Source organism: Lepisma saccharinum, chromosome 24 (assembly GCF_977018435.1).
Source record: "Lepisma saccharinum chromosome 24, izLepSacc3.1, whole genome shotgun sequence".
Classification (NCBI taxonomy): domain Eukaryota; kingdom Metazoa; phylum Arthropoda; class Insecta; order Zygentoma; family Lepismatidae; genus Lepisma; species Lepisma saccharinum.
Window position 1 is genome coordinate 12,243,936 of NC_139252.1, and position 19,869 is coordinate 12,263,804.

Genomic DNA, 19,869 nt, shown 5'->3' on the forward strand with positions numbered 1-19,869 from the left:
GGTGTTGGCAGGTCCATAATAGCCTGTTTTTTGAACCCAAATAAGTTCATAGGCATGTTTATTTATTTCAAATCATGCTCTGTAATTGGGCATTCATTACCACTTTTCAAATCACAATGATCCCATGGTAGAGTATGTATGCCACATGATAAAATGCATCTCTTATCATCATGTGGGTCCAGAGCCACTTTTCTTACAACATTTGTAGTCAACAAATGGTCCACACTCTAAATTCTGCATTCTGATGTTCTTATTAAACTCTGGGTTTTGAGACAATTTTTGTAATCTACAAATTCAAGCTCTTTGTCCACAGTTACTCTGCCAATGCCCTTGGCCTTTTTGGCAACAACACCACTACATGTTTCAAAACTGTACATCTTGGCCCTTAACCCAGCAAATCCTACAATAACATCACCAAGTGTCTCATCTTTTAACTTGCCAGGCACCTTTTTGTTGTGGGGTTGAATTTTTGTATGTTCACTGGTATCAAAATATTCAAGCAATGCAGGCTGTGACATATCTTGATAGACATCTTCTGTCTGAATATCAAGAATAAAGCTATCTGTGTCCATGTACATCAGTTTTACACAATCACCATAAATAGGCTTCAGCACATCATAATAGAGCTCCAGCATGTGTAATTTGGCCAATTCCAATATCACAGCCCCTACATAAATAGGCTTATCAAACTTAATCTTTGTTTTTTTCATGTTGAAAAGTGCCATATTTTCATCATAAATTCTTCTTTAGTTGAAATTAGGCTTTGCAATCAATTTTTTGCTCAGGCTGGGGTCAGTAATTAATTTAACATCAGTATGTTTTATGACATTTTCTATGGTTTTGCCATACACTGAATTTAACATCAATTTAAACAAGGTCTTATCAAATTGGCTCTTTGCAGATGTTCGAAGCTCTGTGTTTGTATCAATATATGGCTTCAACCATCATGAGTTCCTGAACCTTAAGACCTTGCCAACTTTGGTCACTTGAACACCTTGATGCATCAGGAACTGGAGGTTTTTGTAATATATGACATAATCCTGTTTTGGCTCTAGAGTCATTATTAGCTTCTTCTGTTTAGAGCCAGGTGAACACTCAACCTCAGGAATTGGGAGCAGATCAGAGAATGTGTTGTGTAAATCATCAGGAATTGTCAGATCAACCTCTAAGAATAGACCATAGTGACTGTCATCAAAATCCTGAAGATCTTCAATATTGAAATCTTCAACCCACTCAAGCCCTGCATATGACAGTTTATCCATCATAGCATAACCATACAGGCTGTTGGCATCTACATACAGTATATAATTTAATGGCAGTGCTGGATCATAATCAGGAATATATTTGTTATTTGCTCTGGCATATCTCTGAGAACATTGCACCATGCCTCCTCTTATACATTGCTCCATAAACAGATACATATCTTGATCTTGGATCAGATCCAATTGCATTTTAGTGTTTAAAAACATTGCAGACCATGCTAGCCCTGGAGCACTGTAGAAATACATTGATTCCAGCTAATAATTGTCCATCGATGATTTTCTAAATGCCTGAAGTATATCAGCTAAGAGAGTGACATCAAGTTTTAAATATGCCTTGTGATAATCACCAAATATCTGGCATTTTAAATTGTTCCACATCAACTGGGCATGGTGATAATCATCATCAGTAATTCCAGATGCCCTGAGTTTACTGTAGAATGCTTGTTTTGGTGGCAGAGAACACTAATTAAATTTAGAAAAATCTGTAACATAATCATATGGGTATACACCCATCCGCCTAATTAATTTCAGGTCCTGATTTGGAAACAAAGCACATGTGATTTTGAATTGATCATCAGATAATTGAGAGGCCAGTGTAGCCAGGCTAGCGGACAGAATTCTGTAGGAATCAAGAAATCTTAAGTGAATGGGAACACCATTAACTTTAATTATTTTGCTAATAGCTATACATTTCTCATCATTTTCAGCTAAAATATTTAAATTCTGCTTGTCAAACCCCTCGTACCTGATCAAATGATGAAAATCATAATTGGATGCACCATGGCAAAATATAGGGATAAATTTTGGTCTGTGGATCTTAATATTACAGCTATTACACATGGCCATTAAGAATTTACCATCTGTATGGGAATGGTGATGCACCTTGATATTTGTATCTGAAAATTCAGAATCACATACCGGGCATTTTTCTGCATTGTTGAAATCTTCAATCTGATCCTCTGTTAAAGGCAACATAGGTTTTGATTTTAATAAGATATTAGATGCTATGTTATGGCACTCATTTTCTATTCTATGTGCAAATTTTGGATGGCATCTGATCCCATGTATAAATATTCTTCACTAACAACACCATCCTGTACAACAACATAATAAAAACTAGAAGGTTCATGTAACTGGTATGATGTAATTGAAGATTCATTAGGATCTAGTCTGCAGAATGCAAGGGGTTTGAGATTTGATTCAAAATCACAGACTATATATGCTGGGTGTTCAAACAAGGCTTCAAATGTTTTGAATTTGGCATTTTCACTTGGACTAGGCATCACCATATGAACAGGTTTATGGTTGCCACAATATTTTAAATGTTCAATTAACTTGTTTTTAGCAATTTCTGTATTTTGTTCCCGAACCCCATTTATTATTTTTTGACCATCAAATACAGTCAAACATCTTCTACACAACTTGAATATTGTCTTAGATTTGTCTAGTTGTTTTCTAATTAAAGCTTCAGGATTATGTATCAGAGTGTAATGGTGTGTGCCATCGTCTTCAATTAAGAGCAGATCAATCGGAACAGCAGAATCATCATGAGATGTACTGATTCTGAGAGGTGCTATCAAGCAATTGCCACGGCCAGTAGAACAAATAAATACATTAATAGATAATTGTTTACCGTTGATATCCCTGGCCTTTTTTTCAAATTTATCAATATTCTGAACAGACATTGGATATTCTAAGCCCTCCATAGCATCATCAAAATCATGTTCATGCTCTTTATAATAACTTATTCTCTCAGGATGCCTTAAAACTGGAAACTAAGCAGCTAAAATACACCACAAAAAGCATTTCTCATCATTATTTTCTATGTTAACCACGGCTCTTTTGTTTTTAATATTGGCAGGTAATAGCAGATATGTAGATCCTTGTAATGCGCTGAATTCAGAAATATTAACATAGAGCTTGTGTGGAGATCCGCATAGGCTCCATCCTGACTCTTTTGCTGCAAATTCAGAGTGTTTAATATTCAATTGCTCTATCAAACTGCTTATTATTTTGTCTAAATTTGCATTTGAATATACAGCTACAGTTTCTGTTATGTGGGGCTGTGTAAATTTTGTGACATTTGGTTTCTTATATTGTGTAAACAATTTGAGGGACAGTTTATAAGAGCCATTTTGTGCATTTAGAATTGCCTGCACATTAGAATTTACACTGTTCAAAAAATTCTTAATGTCACATCTTGGCTCTGATACAAAACGGTGATCTCTAAGTTGGTCATTAAAACTGCTTTGGATGGGTTCATAGCGTGGCTGCTTTGCCGGTCTAGCATTAACAGGTGTTTCAAGCTTCCTTTTCAGACCAGATGTAGATGGTTGTGGGGGCAATGTTGATGACTGTGCAGAACAAGTACCCATATGATATGTGAAATATTCCATGCTATATTTTCTATGGCATTTTGGGCATATTTTTGTGGGAGTTCTGCATTTGTCTGGATCACAATTCTTTTGGTGCCTAGCCCAATTGGGGCTGGATATATTCTTATTGCATTGATTACAATATTTTTGATTTGGCATTTTTGTTGTTGGTTTATTATATAAAATTTCTTGGGGTTCAAATCAAAATTCTATGCTTAATAAAAAATATCAGTTGGGTTCAGCAGTGTGCTTTGTATATTTAGTGTATATACTTAGTGTCTTAATATTTTTGGCTTTGGTATTTTTGTTGTTGGTTTATTATATAAAATTTCCTAGGGTTCAAATCAAAACTGTATACTTAATAAACCTATGACAGGTTGTATAAAGCTGATAGCCTACATGCACAAAGGTAGAATAAGTATTAATCTACAGAAGCACTAAGCCACCACAAATACATGTCTACACAGGCAAGTCCTAGAAAGGCAATGACCTAATACCATGTGTCATGTATAACAAACTGGGGCAGATATAAACCCTTTGTTCAATATATTAGAAAATGCTATATATTAAATCAAACAAACCTATAATTCAATTTATACAAATCTGCTATATTTTTTTTTTTTAAAAATAAGATGAGCACTGCAACAACACATCTGTACTCCTCTGCCACTCTCAGAATGCTAACTGATATGTAATGCAAAAGTTCTTGCATCATAATTTGTTGCATAATATTGGGTAATAATTTGTTTCACCACATGATGCAAAAGCTCTTGCATCATAATTTGTTGCATAATATTGTTGCACAACATGATGCAAGAGATTTGCCTTATAATTTGTTGCATAATATTGGGTAATAATTTGTTGCACAACATGATGCAATAGAAATAAACCAGAAGTAAACATGTGTGTGTGTGTGGGGGGGGGGGTGTGGGTGGCTCTTTGGCTTAGTTTTAGGTGTAGCCAAAAAAAATATCAAGAGGGGCATATTTTTAACAAGCTTATGGACAACAATCTCACAGATGTAGCTTTTGTAAGTGTAGGCAAATCAATCTGAGGGGGCTCATCATTTCACGGGAAATTCCCGAGGGCATTTTTACAAAAATCTTGGGTTAGACAGAGTACCACACTTGAGCAATAAGCTCATATGCACATCTTGAGCTAGTTTTAAGTGTAGCCAAATCTGCCTGAGGGGGGTTCATCATTTCTCGGGTTTATATTATAGTATTTTACACTACTACCCATAATAATTTGTATTTTCACAAACTTTGTATTTTACTTTAATTGTTGAGTTTTATGAACCGGTAAGCTGATCGGGAAAGAGCGACCTGAATCCGCAACACCTTGATTACAAGGCGAGAACCACCTTCGGGGAGGTCCCAAGTTCGTGTTTTAATTATACACATTAATGTTTGCAAGAAACGGTGCCTGCGAAAGGATGTGTGCGGTTATAACTATGACCTCCTTCATGAATTTGAAATCTTCGTCTTTATAGTTATCGTAGAGAGGTAGAGGGCTACACAAAACAGTTGAACGCAACAAGCTTAGTTCAAGAACCATGTAGTAATAATCTCTTATGGAGACTAAGGTGATAAGATCAGTTTCAATAAATTCGTTTACCAATTATAGAAATCGTAAGCGAACCACTTTCTCAAGAAATTGGTTTCAAGGAAGAAGACCCAACCTTGGCGACAAAGACGGGAAAGATAATCATCCTTGGGTCTTTCGCGGTGCGTTTTATCCCGAGGGGAACTACTGTCCAATTTTCCAGCAACATTCTCGCACTTACAGGAGAATCAAACTGGTTCTCTTTGTTGATTTGTTATTATTACATTTTAATTTGCCTGGAACTTTCCGTTTGATCGGGGACTTTGTGTTCCGAAGGTTTTCTTTTCCTTTCATCCTTCTTTTCTGTGCCTTTCCTTTGTGCTTCTTCTTCTTCCAACCCTCTTCTGTTTTCCTTGAACAGAGCCTTTGTTGATCTTTTCTTCATTCGGCTAGAATTAGATTCTTCCCATCGAGACTCTCAGCATAGGCTACCTTCTTCTTCCGCCCCACACCAAAACTTCGAACTGGAAACTTTCAGACAGACCTGGACGTCGACAAGCCCGGGAATCGTGTTAAAATCCAGGATGAAAGGGTCTTCTGTTAATTTCCGAAAGGGGGCAACACCGTATAAGATAATGGTAGAGTCTGCGTTGGATAGGGGTGTAATATATACACTTGCAATTTTTTAATTAGTTTCGGATGCTAGAATTATAGGTGGAGTTGCTACTATGCATCACTGGTCAGAGGTTATCATCATCTGCCTTCTTCCTGTACAAAACACGCCCAATTGCCAAGTTTGTATTTTGATTTATTAGTATACACGTACGTAGGCTGTGCGTCATTTAGTACTTTAATAATACAGGGCGTTTCAAAACTTTCCGACTTCCGTGACCGAGTGTTTAGCACAGCGCACTACGACGCCTGGAGTACCAGATTCAAATCCTTCATCAATTTCATCACATCATCACTCATCTTCATCTCTGCGATTAGAGAAATGTGGTAGAAAAGCGAACTTAAATAAAACAATCAGAAGTCAATAAACAGTGTTTCAAACTTTATAATCCCACTTCAACTGACAGGATACTTACTCTCTTGCATATGTTGAGTTATTGAAGATCTTTATTAAAAAGAGGAACTCATCACTATATTCTGAATACCAGTTTCTAATAAATTTCCTCATTACACTTTGGTATTGTATCTTCTACTCTTTTTAGTATGTCATTATGTCGCTCCTTTACTTTCTTTCTTTCTGTTACTCCTTTCTTTATCCCAAACTATTTCCTTTTGTATTTGCCTCTTCATATTCTCTTTATCTCTCTCTTTTACACTGATTTGTATTCTTTCTCTCCAATTTTTCTGTTTCTATATCTCCCTCTCTTTACGCTCTTTGTTTCATATCCTTCTCAGGGATCCAAGCAAGAGCGATCTGCGACTGTCTGGTTCCCGCCACTAGGGACGCTCCAAATTGAAGCGTTCCCTTTAATAAGCGCGAAAAATCTCATTTCTGATTAAATAACCGTGACAATGTTGTTTGCTTTAATTTATTTTTTACTTCACTTTGTGCACCGAAAGGCTAATTGTGGGCTTGATCTACAGTTTAAAGTGGGATCCAAACCACTATGTGCCTCCACCGGGTGTGTAGCAATTTTGTTTAAAAAGAATTGAATTTTGTTTACAAGAACTGAAGAAGTTACTGCTGCAAAACATATTGCAAAATCATGTAGAAATTAAGTCAAGAAATTACTGTTTTATTTTTGTTATTATGTATTTATTAAATGAACACATACCTACAATAAACGTTCATTAACAGTAAGACTTACGTTATTTTAAAAGAATAAGCTATTATGTTTAATAATTAAAACTGTAAATATATAACATGGTCAAGGTTTTAATTGGGGTAAGATGGAAAGTAGGAACATCAAGGAAAAAAGATGGTTGGGGGAGGAGGCGAGGTGGAAAGTTGCGAGTCACGAAAAATAATTTATCCAGGGTAGACATTTAATCTTCAACCAACCCTGGTACCAGGGTTGGAAGCGCGGACTGGACATGGGCGTTCTTTGTGAGTGCCCCTTCATCATTTTCATCATATTGATATGATCCGTATTTTTATGTGACGTCATAACTTTAAAATATCTCACTAATATATTTATTTGGAGCAAAGAAAGCGTAATTTCCGTGTTATTATATGTAATATTACACCTTGTTTGTAATGTATATCTTTTGTTTAATATTTATTGTATTTTATGCTCTATTATGAGTAGTTCAATGTATCTTTAGATTTGCGAGAGTGCACTATGTGAATTTGCATTTCTAAACATATATAGATATCAGTTTTGTTGATAGCATCCTTTTGTACAGGGTCCGGCAGAATGAATAGTAGGATATAAAAAGGACAGAATGTCGAAACAAATCGAATAATTTATTGAAACACACATTGAAAACAAAGAATAACAGATGCCATTACATACCATATATGCCATTTTACTTTGTTTTGAAGATAACGCCCGACAGATGGTCGCCATTACGTTCAGCGCATTCTTCCAGGCGGCGAACAAAAGCTCGCATCACCCGCTCCAGCATGTCCAATGGGATCGCCTCCACAGCTGTACCTATCCTTGCCTTCAGTTCAGCCACGGTATGAGGACGTGTAGCATATACTTGACTTTTCAGGTAGCCCCACAAGAAGAAGTCAGGGGCAGTCAAATCGGGCGACCGTGATGGCCAATGAATGTCCCCAAATCGGGAAATCAATCGACGAGGAAAATGACGCCGCAAGACAGTCATGGACCGGCGGGCCGTGTGGGCTGTTGCCCCGTCCTGTTGGAACCATATGTTTCTGTTCACCCTTGGAAGGAGAAAGTCATGTAACATTTGGACATAGCGATTGCTATTAACCGTTACCGCACGTCCATGAAGATCCTCAAAAAAATATGGACCGATGATGTCAAACGATGCCACACCGCACCACACCGTTACACGTTCACTGTGCAGGGGTTGCTCATGCAGCAAACAAGGATTAAATGGCGCCCATTATCTGTAATTCTGTTTATTGACACCACCGTGCAGATCAAAATGAACCTCATCCGACATCAGTATGTTGTTTCGCATCTGCGGCTCGGGTGCTAAAAGTTCCAAGCAACGCAACGCAAAGGTTCGTCGGGCATGTTTATCTTGTTCGGTTAGTTTCTGTGCGACCTGCATTTTGTAGAGTTGGAAGTGCAGGTCTTCATGGATGATGCGCCGCAGGGAACGATCTGACATTCCTAGCGCCAAGGCATTTATGGCAGCAGAACGCCGAGGACTTCGGATCAGTGCTTGACGGGCCTCCTCCACTCGCTCCTGGGTCCGTTGTGTCTTTGGTCGCCCCGGGCTTTTCTTTTTTGCACACGATGCGGTAGTCCTGAATTGTTGCACCCACCGCACAATCGTCCTATGATCCGGGACGTTCTGATGTTGGCCCACCTGGAAATGGCGTCGAAAGAGTCGCTGCACGGTGATTGTAGACTCGTTATTTTTTAAATACGCCTGAACGGCGAATGCTCGATGTTCCGAACTCCACAAGGCCATACTTACAAATGGCAGTCCTTCCTCAATGGAGCGCGCACACACGTCGTTGCGCAGGCGCAACAGCGACGCCGTACTACTTGACTCAAATCAGGCTATTCATTCCGCCGGACCCTGTATATAGTGAGTGATTCATCTGTACTTGAATCTGTGTTCTCGAAAAGAGAATAAAAGCGAGGATATCGCATAAGAAATAACACACATTCGCCACGGATCCTCGAAAATTTTGAACTTAAAAATACCTCCTCTGTGTTTTGCATACATCTTGGCATGGTAGTTCGTGGCGCAAGCTAAGCATATTTGATCATATGTATGCCGATGGCCATGCATTGATGCTATGCACAATACTGCAACCATTCTACGTTAAGAAATAGAGCTAGCCTAAGGATTAATTTGGAATAAAAGGCTAAGAGCAAAAATTGGCTCAGTTATTATTGCATATCTCTTGGTGTGGTAGTTCGGGGTGCAAGCTAAACCTATGTGATCATAGGCATGCCGATAGCCACGCATTGAGTTTATGCGTTTTAGTTGAGTCAAGTCATCGTCAGAGCGAAATCCTCATTTAGTACTAAGCCTGTTTGCATTATAATTGCAATAAATAAAGAATAAATCCTTTCGTTTTGTCTACAGCAATAATGTGGTTTTATTTTTCTGTGCTGTGAAGAATTGTCTTTGCCTAACATTGTACCTGTACCTGAGAGGAGTCTGCGTACTTCACCGAGTCTCATCGCTCACCGCTCACAGCTGAGTATTACTGAGTTTTTAATAATAAGAATAATACAACGACATAATAACAAATCTAATAATAATACGTATAATAATAAAACCTAGAAAGTATCAATATCATCACTAATCCTCATATTCAGAATTAGTCAAAGAGATAGAGAGGCAGAAAAGCTAATTAAAATTAACCAAATCAATCTCCTCTTCTTTTTTTGTCTGTTCTCGCTCATCTTCTTTCTCTTTTTGCCTCTCCAACTCCCTATTGTTTCTCTTTTAGTAACTATAGTACAAAATATTGAAATAAATAGCCTTAAAGTTATTAAAACGTAAAAATTATAATGAATGGGAACTATAAATATAGCTAGAAAATTCCAAATGAATAGATAATAAAGTTTTGTTTTATGGAGAGAGTGTTTTTACAGAGAAATCAACAAACTAATCAATACAATTAAAAGTGAATTATACCTAACATAGGTATATTGTTCTTACTTGCATAGGTTATCTGTCACGCTTGGCGAATTATGACGATAACGATTATTAGAAAAAACTTATAAACATGGTCCAAAGGACTGGAGCCGACCGGAACGGCGTTGCTGTAACCTTGGCAACGGGCCGTTGCATCTGTAATATTTTCTTCGTTCTTGAATTTAACTTTTTCAGGGTTTTTTTCGTCCTTTCTTCTTGGGTCTGATTAACCCAACAGTTAAATTTCAAGTCAGTCAATCAATGAATGCAATCCTTGAGCACACGGAAAATAACAATATTGAAGTATCTTTCACTTACACAAATTTATTTTTAATACGTATCATTAAGGTAAAATAAAGAGGATATGTATAGTCACTGTCACCGAGATCCTGAAATAGATCCCTGCAAGGCGTTATGTGTGTTGCCTAACACTACGGCGGTGGTAGAAGTTGCCATTGAGAATTTTACTTACCGCTGTTGTTAGGCAACACGAAGCCTTATCTCCAATGTAGTTTGCATTATTTAGAGTTTATGTTATTGTAACACAGTTTATTTCATTAGTTGTTATTCTCATTTTTGTAGTAATCAGACAAACAAAATGTATAATATTTGATACTTGAGCTAAATGTAAACAACCAGAAAATCCTCCTCAGCGGAGTGTATCAACCCCCAAGAACAGTTTTTGAAAATTTTGAAACTGAAATATTCAAATTTTTACCATTATACGAACATTGTGTTATATTAGGCGATCTAAACTTCGACCTTCTGACCTCCAAACCGGAAGTACGGAATTACAAGGACACCATACCGTCTCTCAACCTGTCATCCTGCCCGTTAAAAGCTACACATCGTTCTCAATAAAGCGAAACTCTTATTGACCACATATTAACAACTAACCTACTAAAAAATCTAAATTTCGGACAATTTGCACTCCCAGGCATATCGAAGCACGATCTTATTTTTATGTCCTATTCTCTATTCTCTTAAAACATATAAATACAAACCAAAAGTAATCTCCCTCAGAGATTTTAAACGACTTGACATTCAAGCCGAAGCAGCAAATGTGCCATGGCACCTTGTCGCTTCTTTTCAAACTGTGGATGAGAAAGTGAACTTCCTAAACTACAGATTTACAACAAGCACGCGCCCCTGAAAAGAAAGAGAGTTTCGAGACCTCCCAGCCCGTGGATTACCCCCGAGATCCTGCAGCTGATGTCCCGCAGGAATGCAGCAATATACGTAAGTCCGCACTCAAATCAAACCTGCAGTCAGTGCGTGATTATTTCGAAGAATACAGCGTTCTTCGGAATCGTTGCACGCAGGAAATACGAAAGAGAAAGTTTTCCTTTGACGGACAACTCTTAAACTATAGATCGCAACCGAAATCGCTGTGGAACAAATTTAAAATGTTCGGTGTTGCGAAAAAACGTGATACAAATGAAATAATTGACATTTCTACTGAAGAACTAAATGGTCATTTTCAGAACTCACCAGACATAAATCCTAATATTAAGAAACGTACGATCGACTCCATAAGTGTTCACAAAAGCAAAAACAAAAGTAGTTTTGATTTCTCTTTTATAACTCATGCTAAGGTCCAAACTGCAATTAATAAAATAAAATCCAATGAAACAGAAGCAAATGAAATTTTTATAAGCATGTTAAAATGTATCGCTTCCCACATCTCACACGCAATTGCAGACATTTTCAACACATCCCTGTATACTGGCACATTCCTAAACATTTGGAAACTCGCTCACATACGGCCCCTGGCTAAAATCACCAGCCCAGTAAGCGCTCAAGATTTTCGACCGATCAGTATTCTCCCCACTTTGTCAAAAGTATTTGAACACATCGTGCATGAGCAAATTTTTAATTATGTACAATCTAAAAAATAAATGTTAAAACCCTTCAGTCAAGTTTTCGCCCACAACACAGCACCAGCACAGCACTCATTAAAGTGGTTGATGACGTAAGGTCAGCGATGGATAAGATATATCTGACAATGCTGGTTCTCCTCGATTAGAGCAAAGCCTTCCAAACCGTCGACCACGATATCCTGCTGGCAAAATTATCATCGTATTTCAACTTCTCCCAACCCGCTGTTGACTGGACTCGATCATTCTTAGCAACCAGACAGTAATGCACATTCGTTTCTGAAAATAAGTCGTCGTGGCTGCCGATAAATTGCGGTGTTCCCCAAAGAAAGAGTTTTGTCTCCGTTACTGTTCTCCATGTACAGAAATGATATATCGGAAAAATTTCAATCAACGAATTACCATCTGTAAGCTGATGACGTTCAATGTTACTTATCGTTCCCTAAAACATCAATATGGCCATCAAAGCCCTAAACGCTGATATTATGAACGTCTGCAAGTGGTCTCAGGCAAACGGTCTACGAGTAAATGCTGAGAAAACTAAATGTATTTTAATTGGCTCACGGCACCTCATATCCACAACAGCGAAGTCCTCCATCCCGGACATTCTTGTAGACGGAAAACCCATATCACTATCACGTCAAAGACCTGGGAATTGTTGTGGACGAAGACCTCACCTGGAGTGACCATGTGAAGGCCATATGCAAGAAATCTTACGCAGCACTACACTCACTGTACCGCCTAAAAAACATCTTGCCACAAGAGGTAAAGAAAACACTTGTGGAATCGCTAGTTTTGTTGCAAATAGACTACTGCTACTTGACGTATGTTGACCTCAACGGTGAACTAGCAAGACGTCTAGAGCGAATACAAAATGCAAGTGTACGTTTTATTTATAACATCAAATATTTTGACCACCTTACTCCGGTTGTCAAAGGCTGGTTCGAACTTTCAACACGCCGTCGCTTCCACGCTCTTACAACGCTCTACAAAATAGTACATTCAAGAGAACTCCCTTACCTATTTTCACCATCACGAGCACATACCTTTGCTACCCGTTCAAGAAACAACTCCCTGCTCACCATCCCCTCCCACAAGACAGCGTTTTACGCAAATTCCTTCACTGTCACTGCCACCAGAGCGTGGAACGACCTCCCCAGTGACATAAGAAACTCTTCTTCTCTCGGCAATGTCATATCAAAATTAAGAAAGCATCTTCTGGAGGCAACTTTCCAGTACAGATAACAAGGAAAGACAATAAAATGAAACCTTTCTTGATCTAAATTTGTAGGACAAACACCGACCGACTTTTCTGCATTTTATGTATTTTTGTTATGTGTATGTTCATGGTGTACGTGATTTTTTTTTACGTTTCTCATTACGTATATGCGTGTTTTCTCTTCTTTATTTGTTGTGTGTTTTTCTCTTTTGGTGTTTTTTTTTATTTTCTTTGGTATTTTGATGTTTTATATTTCGCAAACTGTTAGATACTTCAACTAAATTTGTAAAATGTGAAGTAGAGATGGTTAAGTGTAAGAAGAGGCTTGTGCCTTAACTTCGCCATCCAAAAGAAGAAGTAAATAAATAAATAAATAAACACCATGTTAACGAAAGTCAAGTGTTCCGTTTAGTGACATTTTCAATTTCGAACATTTTCCATTTATAAGGGAACACTGCCAGAATAACACTTGTATCACAGATAAGGGTATATGTAAGGGTATCCCCTTGTCTGTGCTTGTATGCAGGACTCAAACAGTGAGAACCTTCGGTTATGGTGAATGAAATCAATCAATCTACATATCGTTATTCAGGACACATTACATTTGTTCTCTGGTCTTCAATAAAACGTTGTCCCGTACTGAGATTATCCTTAATAGTGATCTTTAATGTAGGAAAATACAGTAATATTAAGCATTACAAGCTTTATTATCGTGTAGTAAAAGATAAAGAAAACAAGACAGAATTTCCACAGAAAAAAGTTTATCTTCTTCAGCTCAAGACAAAGAGAAGAGTGTAGTATGAGGAATTCATAATTACGGTCTGTGCCAGGTGAATATTAACAGCTTTTACTTTTACACCTGGGTCAGATAGCTGTTTCGAATCTCCTTCGCTCTCCATTGTCCATAGCAGACGCTGCTGATAATTATAAATGTCAATAACGCCGATATTATCGTAGATCAGGGTGACTGCAACACTGCAACACTGACCATGGCGTGATGTTAACGGGTTGTAATTGTGCTCCGCCTTTGGATAAACTTTTCTGTGTTTATTAATAATGTGGAACTGAAGATTATAGTGATTTCTTTCACGTAAGTACTCTGTTTATGTAATTGTGAAGTTGGACAGTGGAAGAATGAACTGTATGAATCGAATTAGTTAATTTAAAGTTGAACTGCTCAATGTAAACAAACCGAGTCACAGAATAGAACCGAGTCTCATGCTTGGCAAGATTGCCAGCTCTTATATTGGAACTATATGGCGGAGCACAGTCACGCAATCGTTCGATTATTTTTCTCGAGTATTTTTTGCCTGATTTTTTTCTTCTTCGATTATATTTTCAATTATTAACAGACATTAAACTGAACTTGTTTTTATTGTTTTCTTGGTAGTAGTGTATATTAGTACAAACATGGGACTTTGTGAGAAATGTTCTAAGCCAATTACTCGGCAAGATCAAAATTTAAAAGTGAAGTGTGGATCTTGTGCTGGTGTTTTCCATGGAGCATGCGCTGACTTTACTGAAAAGGATATCGAATTGTTACATGATTCAAACCAAATTTGGCGCTGCAAACGGTGTGATAAAGCTCGAAGATCAAGTTTAACAACTGAAACACCGGTTTCGTTGTCAAATGATTGTCCAACTATACAGGAAGTGTATCATTTATTGTTAGCAATCCAGAAAGAAATAGAAACATTAAAGCTATCTCAAAAAACTATTGAAGAAGATCTTGGAAAATCGTTGAATCTTGCTCATGAGAAACTAGATGAGAATACTAAGCTTTTGAAGAGTCATGGAGAATCTTTGCAAAAGTGTTATGATACAATTGACAATATAAAGTCTGAGAACTTAAGATTGCGAAAGCAAGTACAATCTTTGGAATTGCAGATTGATGAATTAGATCAGTATGAACGAAGGGACACATTGGAACTTCATGGTATTCCTTGTCAGGCTAATGAGAATACAATGCAAATAGTGAAGGATGGATGTTGGTCGAGCATTGGATTATCAAATAGACACGAACATGATCAGCTGCTGTCACAGACTCAAGTCTCTCTCACCTCAACAACCACCAGGAATCATCGTGAAATTTGTTAAACGCGTAGAGAGGGATAATTTGCTGCGAAAAAAGAAAACTAAAAAGACATTACGGAATTGTGATTTGGGTTATAGTACTGGTAGTTTGATTTATATTAACCAAAATTTAACAAAACGTCGTAAACAAATATTTAATGAAGCCAGGAAAGTAAAGAGAGATAAGAACTTTGCTTATGTTTGGATTGACATGACGGGGACTATTAAGCTTAGAAAGACCCCTAATGACCCCCAGGTGTACATTTTAAACAGTGTGAATGATGTGCATGCCCTAATTAGCAATGCCGCCAATGGAGAACAATAACTTATTATGCTATTATCAAAATGTAAGGGGCATGAATACCAAATTAACTGAGTTGCACTTGGGTGTCTTAGCAACTGATTATGATATCATTGTTCTTACGGAAACTTGGCTGACAAGTGATGTTCAAAATTCAGAACTATTAGACAATAGGTATCAGATATTTAGACAAGATCGAACAAAAAGTAGAGGGGGAGGTGTGTTGGTCGCCGTCAGGGAAACTATTTGTGTAAAATGTATTGAGATGTCAGTTGATTGTATAGAAATTGTATTTTTGCGTATAAGTGGTGACGTCAAAAGTTATTTATTTATATCATTGTATATTCCTCCTGATGCTAAATTGGATAAATATTTAAACCTATATTCTTTGTTAGAAGAAGTGTATATCTCTTATAATGGTAATATATTTATTATTGGAGATTTTAATATCCCAACAATATTGGATTCACATACTGATCTTACGCGGTGTGGAAATGTCGCAAATGCACTTAACGATTTTATGAATTTATTGGATTTAAGTAGTATTAATGACATAAAAAATAATAACAATAAAACTTTGGATCTAGTGTTAACCAATGTTAAAGACCGTATTAATGTTTTAAAAAGTACGTTTCCGCTCCTACCAGTTGACGGTCACCACCCTCCCCTTATATTTAATTTACCTTTTAATTTAAAGGGCTCTCGAAATAAATTGTACTCAGCTATGGGTTTTAACTTTAAGCAAGCTAATTTTTTGAAGTTGTATCAGGATCTTGCTGGTGGTAGTTGGGAAGAATTGCTTCAATGTAAACACCCAAATAATGCTGTTGATAAGTTTTATCAGACCTTTTATGATATACTTAATAAACATGTTCCAAAGAAAAGAATTCATAAAACAAACTCGTATCCTTGTTGGTTTAATGGTGAAATAATAAGAATATTGAAACGCAAGGAATTACATAGGCCTAAAAGACATATTTCTAATTATCATAATGAATGGTTTATTCAGTTATGAAGAGAATCTAAGAAGTTAATAAAATTAGCCTACAAAAACTATGTAAACAATGTGCAAAATGAAATTCGAAATGATTCAAAACAATTCTGGCAATATATCAGAAATAAGAAGCAACCTCAATTAAAACCGTCTAGTATGACATATCAACAGGGTACACTAACGTCTAATCAGGATATTGCAGATGGATTTGCAAGGTTCTTTAGCAGTGTTTATGATAAGGTAACTCCAACTTATGATATTCCTAGAGGCGAAACTTTGGGTGTTTCTCACTGTTTAAATATAAATACTATAACTTCAAGGGATTATATGAAAGCATTGAAAAAACTGAAATCTAAGAAATCAAATGGTCCAGATGAAATACCCTCATATATTTATAAAGGTTGTGCCGACCCTCTTCGACTTCCACTATGTTTTATCTATAATCTAATTTTATCGACACAAACCTTTCCTGATCAATGGAAAATTAGTAAAATTACTCCTATTTTTAAGAAAGGAAATATTAATAACATTGAAAATTATAGACCTATTGCGCTAATCTCAACCCCAGCGAAGATATTTGAACAGATCCTGTATAGTAAAATTTTATTTCATGTTCAGCCTTATATCTCTGATGTTCAACATGGTTTTTATCCAAAAAGATCCACTTTCACTAATTTAATGTATTTTACTCAATATATTTCGGATTCTTTTAATGAGAACATTCAGGTAGACGTTATATACACTGATTTTATTAAAGCGTTTGATAAGATTGATCATACGTTATTATTAAATAAACTTTCTTCATTTGGTTTATCTGATGTTTTATTAAAAATAATTATCTCTTATTTGAAAAACAGAAAATACAAAGTGGTTTATAACTATGCTACATCGACAGTATATACAGCATATTCAGGTGTCCCTCAGGGATCAAATCTTGGTCCCCTTCTTTTTGCGTTATATATAAATGATCTTCCATCTGTTATAAAGTTTTCACGCTGCTTATTGTATGCAGATGATTTAAAGATTTTTAAAGGCATTATACTTCCAGAAGATGCTATCTTATTACAAAAAGATATAGATGCTTGTTATCAATGGAGCGTTCAGAATAAATTATATTTTAATATTAGTAAATGCTCAACAATAACGTTTACAAATAAAACAAAAGTTGTACTTCCTAATTATATTCTTAATGGAAGTGTACTTACACGCGTAGATGTAATCAACGATTTAGGATTAATATTGGATAAGAATTTAAACTATAAACATCATTATTCTTACATCTGCTCGGATTCATATAAACGTCTTGGATTCATAATTAGGTCAACTAAAGATTTTAAGAATACGCAAGTTTTAATGAACCTATATAATGCAATCGTTCGTTCACGACTTGAATACTTAAGTGAAATTTGGGATCCATTTTATCAAGTACATTCAGATAATATTGAACGAATTCAGTTTACATTTTTACGATATTTGTATTTTAAAAAGTATAATCGTTCAGCAGTATTAAATAGAATTTCTTATAATTTTTTACTTGTAGATTTTCAGGTGCCATCTTTGAAATCTAGAAGATTAATAGCTCAATATTTTATGCTTTATAAGATTATGAATTACTTAATAGATTCTCCTGAAGTGTTGCAATATTTTAAACTTAATGTTAAGCCAATAAATTGTAGGTGTTTGCTTCCTTTTTTTATTGATAAATCGAGAAACAATATACATAAATCTTCAGTTGTTATCAGACTATGCACAAATTATAACAACCTTGTTCAAAAGGGAATTAAAATAGACTTCGCGCTTCCTTTTATAACGTATAGCTCAATAATAAAAAGACATATATTGTCATTGCCTAATCATTTAAATTCACAGTAAATTTGATTGAAGCTGTGTTTATATTATATTATTTTTATTGATATTATGTATTTAAAGTCATACCTTATTTATTATTATATGGATTTGATATTTGTACAAATTGTATAATTAATCTTAGTGTTCATCGTCTATTGTGCGATGCATAATATGTTTGTACCTGAAAGTATTTAGCAGTACTCTGTTGTGATTGTACTATATTGTGTTTGTATTTTGTTCTGTTACTTTGTGTAACATACCTACTGCCATTTTTATCTTTTTGTCTTTTTTTTGTCTTTTGCTTTGTATTTTGTAATATTGTAATTCTGTTGTTTTGTAGTTTTGTATTTTTGTAATTTTTAAAATGTATATTTAATCTTTATTGTAAATATTTTTAATATGATTCTTTGTAATTGGAACTATTGGTTCTGTTAAGGATCTTTTGCTAAATAAATAAATAAATAACTAGACTTCAATTAAGTGGAAGCGTGAGGAGTGGGTTGCTATGTTAACACAAAGGTAATTCGAATTGAAAAGACTGTTACGCTTGTTGATTGACTTGCTTCATTTTCTCTGTGCCACTTTTGGCAAATTTGCGAAGATGGGAGTGAGTGATGATATGATAAAATTGACTAATGGACACTCACAAACATCCATGCTCAGGCTGGGATTCGAACCCGGGACCCCTGGCGTCGCAGCACGATATGATAACCACTCCGCACGGGTGCCGTCAGTTACTCTTGCTATTTATAATCTTTGAATGGATTTTTATTTAAATACATATTTATGTATGAAACTGAAATCAGTTAAATTTTGTGTTATCTTTGCGCATCGTGACATGTAAACTAGAAATCTTCAGTTTTCATGTTCCATGTTTGTACATACATTAGGCTTTGGCTCATATGTTACATATTTTAGTTATTTTAATCTATTAATTCTATATTTCAAAACATATCTCACATATACTACATATTCGTGCAATAACTACATGTCCCCGTGTGACTGAAAGAGTTGGGTGAGTTCTTGCGAATAACTGACAAGGTCCAATGCGGTGTTAAACAAACGAAAGTTTACCGCCCTTTTTATCCCCTCCAATTGCGTTAATTACAAGTTTTCCGAAACAATATGTGTTTTTTTTCAATTTTACACCTGCCAACTGTTTGCTTTTCTATTATAAACACTTGAAATTCCTGTTTATATACAATTGTTGTCAACAAAAGAGAATGAGGACAGTAGTTATGGTACCGCCTTGAGTCCGATAAATCAATTGATTGGAAAAGATCGATCAAAGATCAATTGATGACGTAGCGCTATTGTTCTTTTTTTTGATGACGTCATAAAAGGGGCGTGGCTTATTTTGTAAGGATGATTTTGATTGGTTGTGACGTAATAAATGGGCGGGGCTTATTTTGTAAGGAGCGTTTTGATTGGTTGATGGAATTCGGGTTTTTCCCGCGGGAGTTTCCGGCGTGTGAAAACAGATGGCGTTGATGAGTCAGAAAGTCTGGGTTGGGAGGAGGAAAAGTAGGCGACGCGGTTGGTTTTCTGGTAATTGGAGTACGTGTTTCCGGTGTCTGAAAACAGATGGCGTTGATGAGTCAGAAAGTCTGGGTTGGGAGAAGG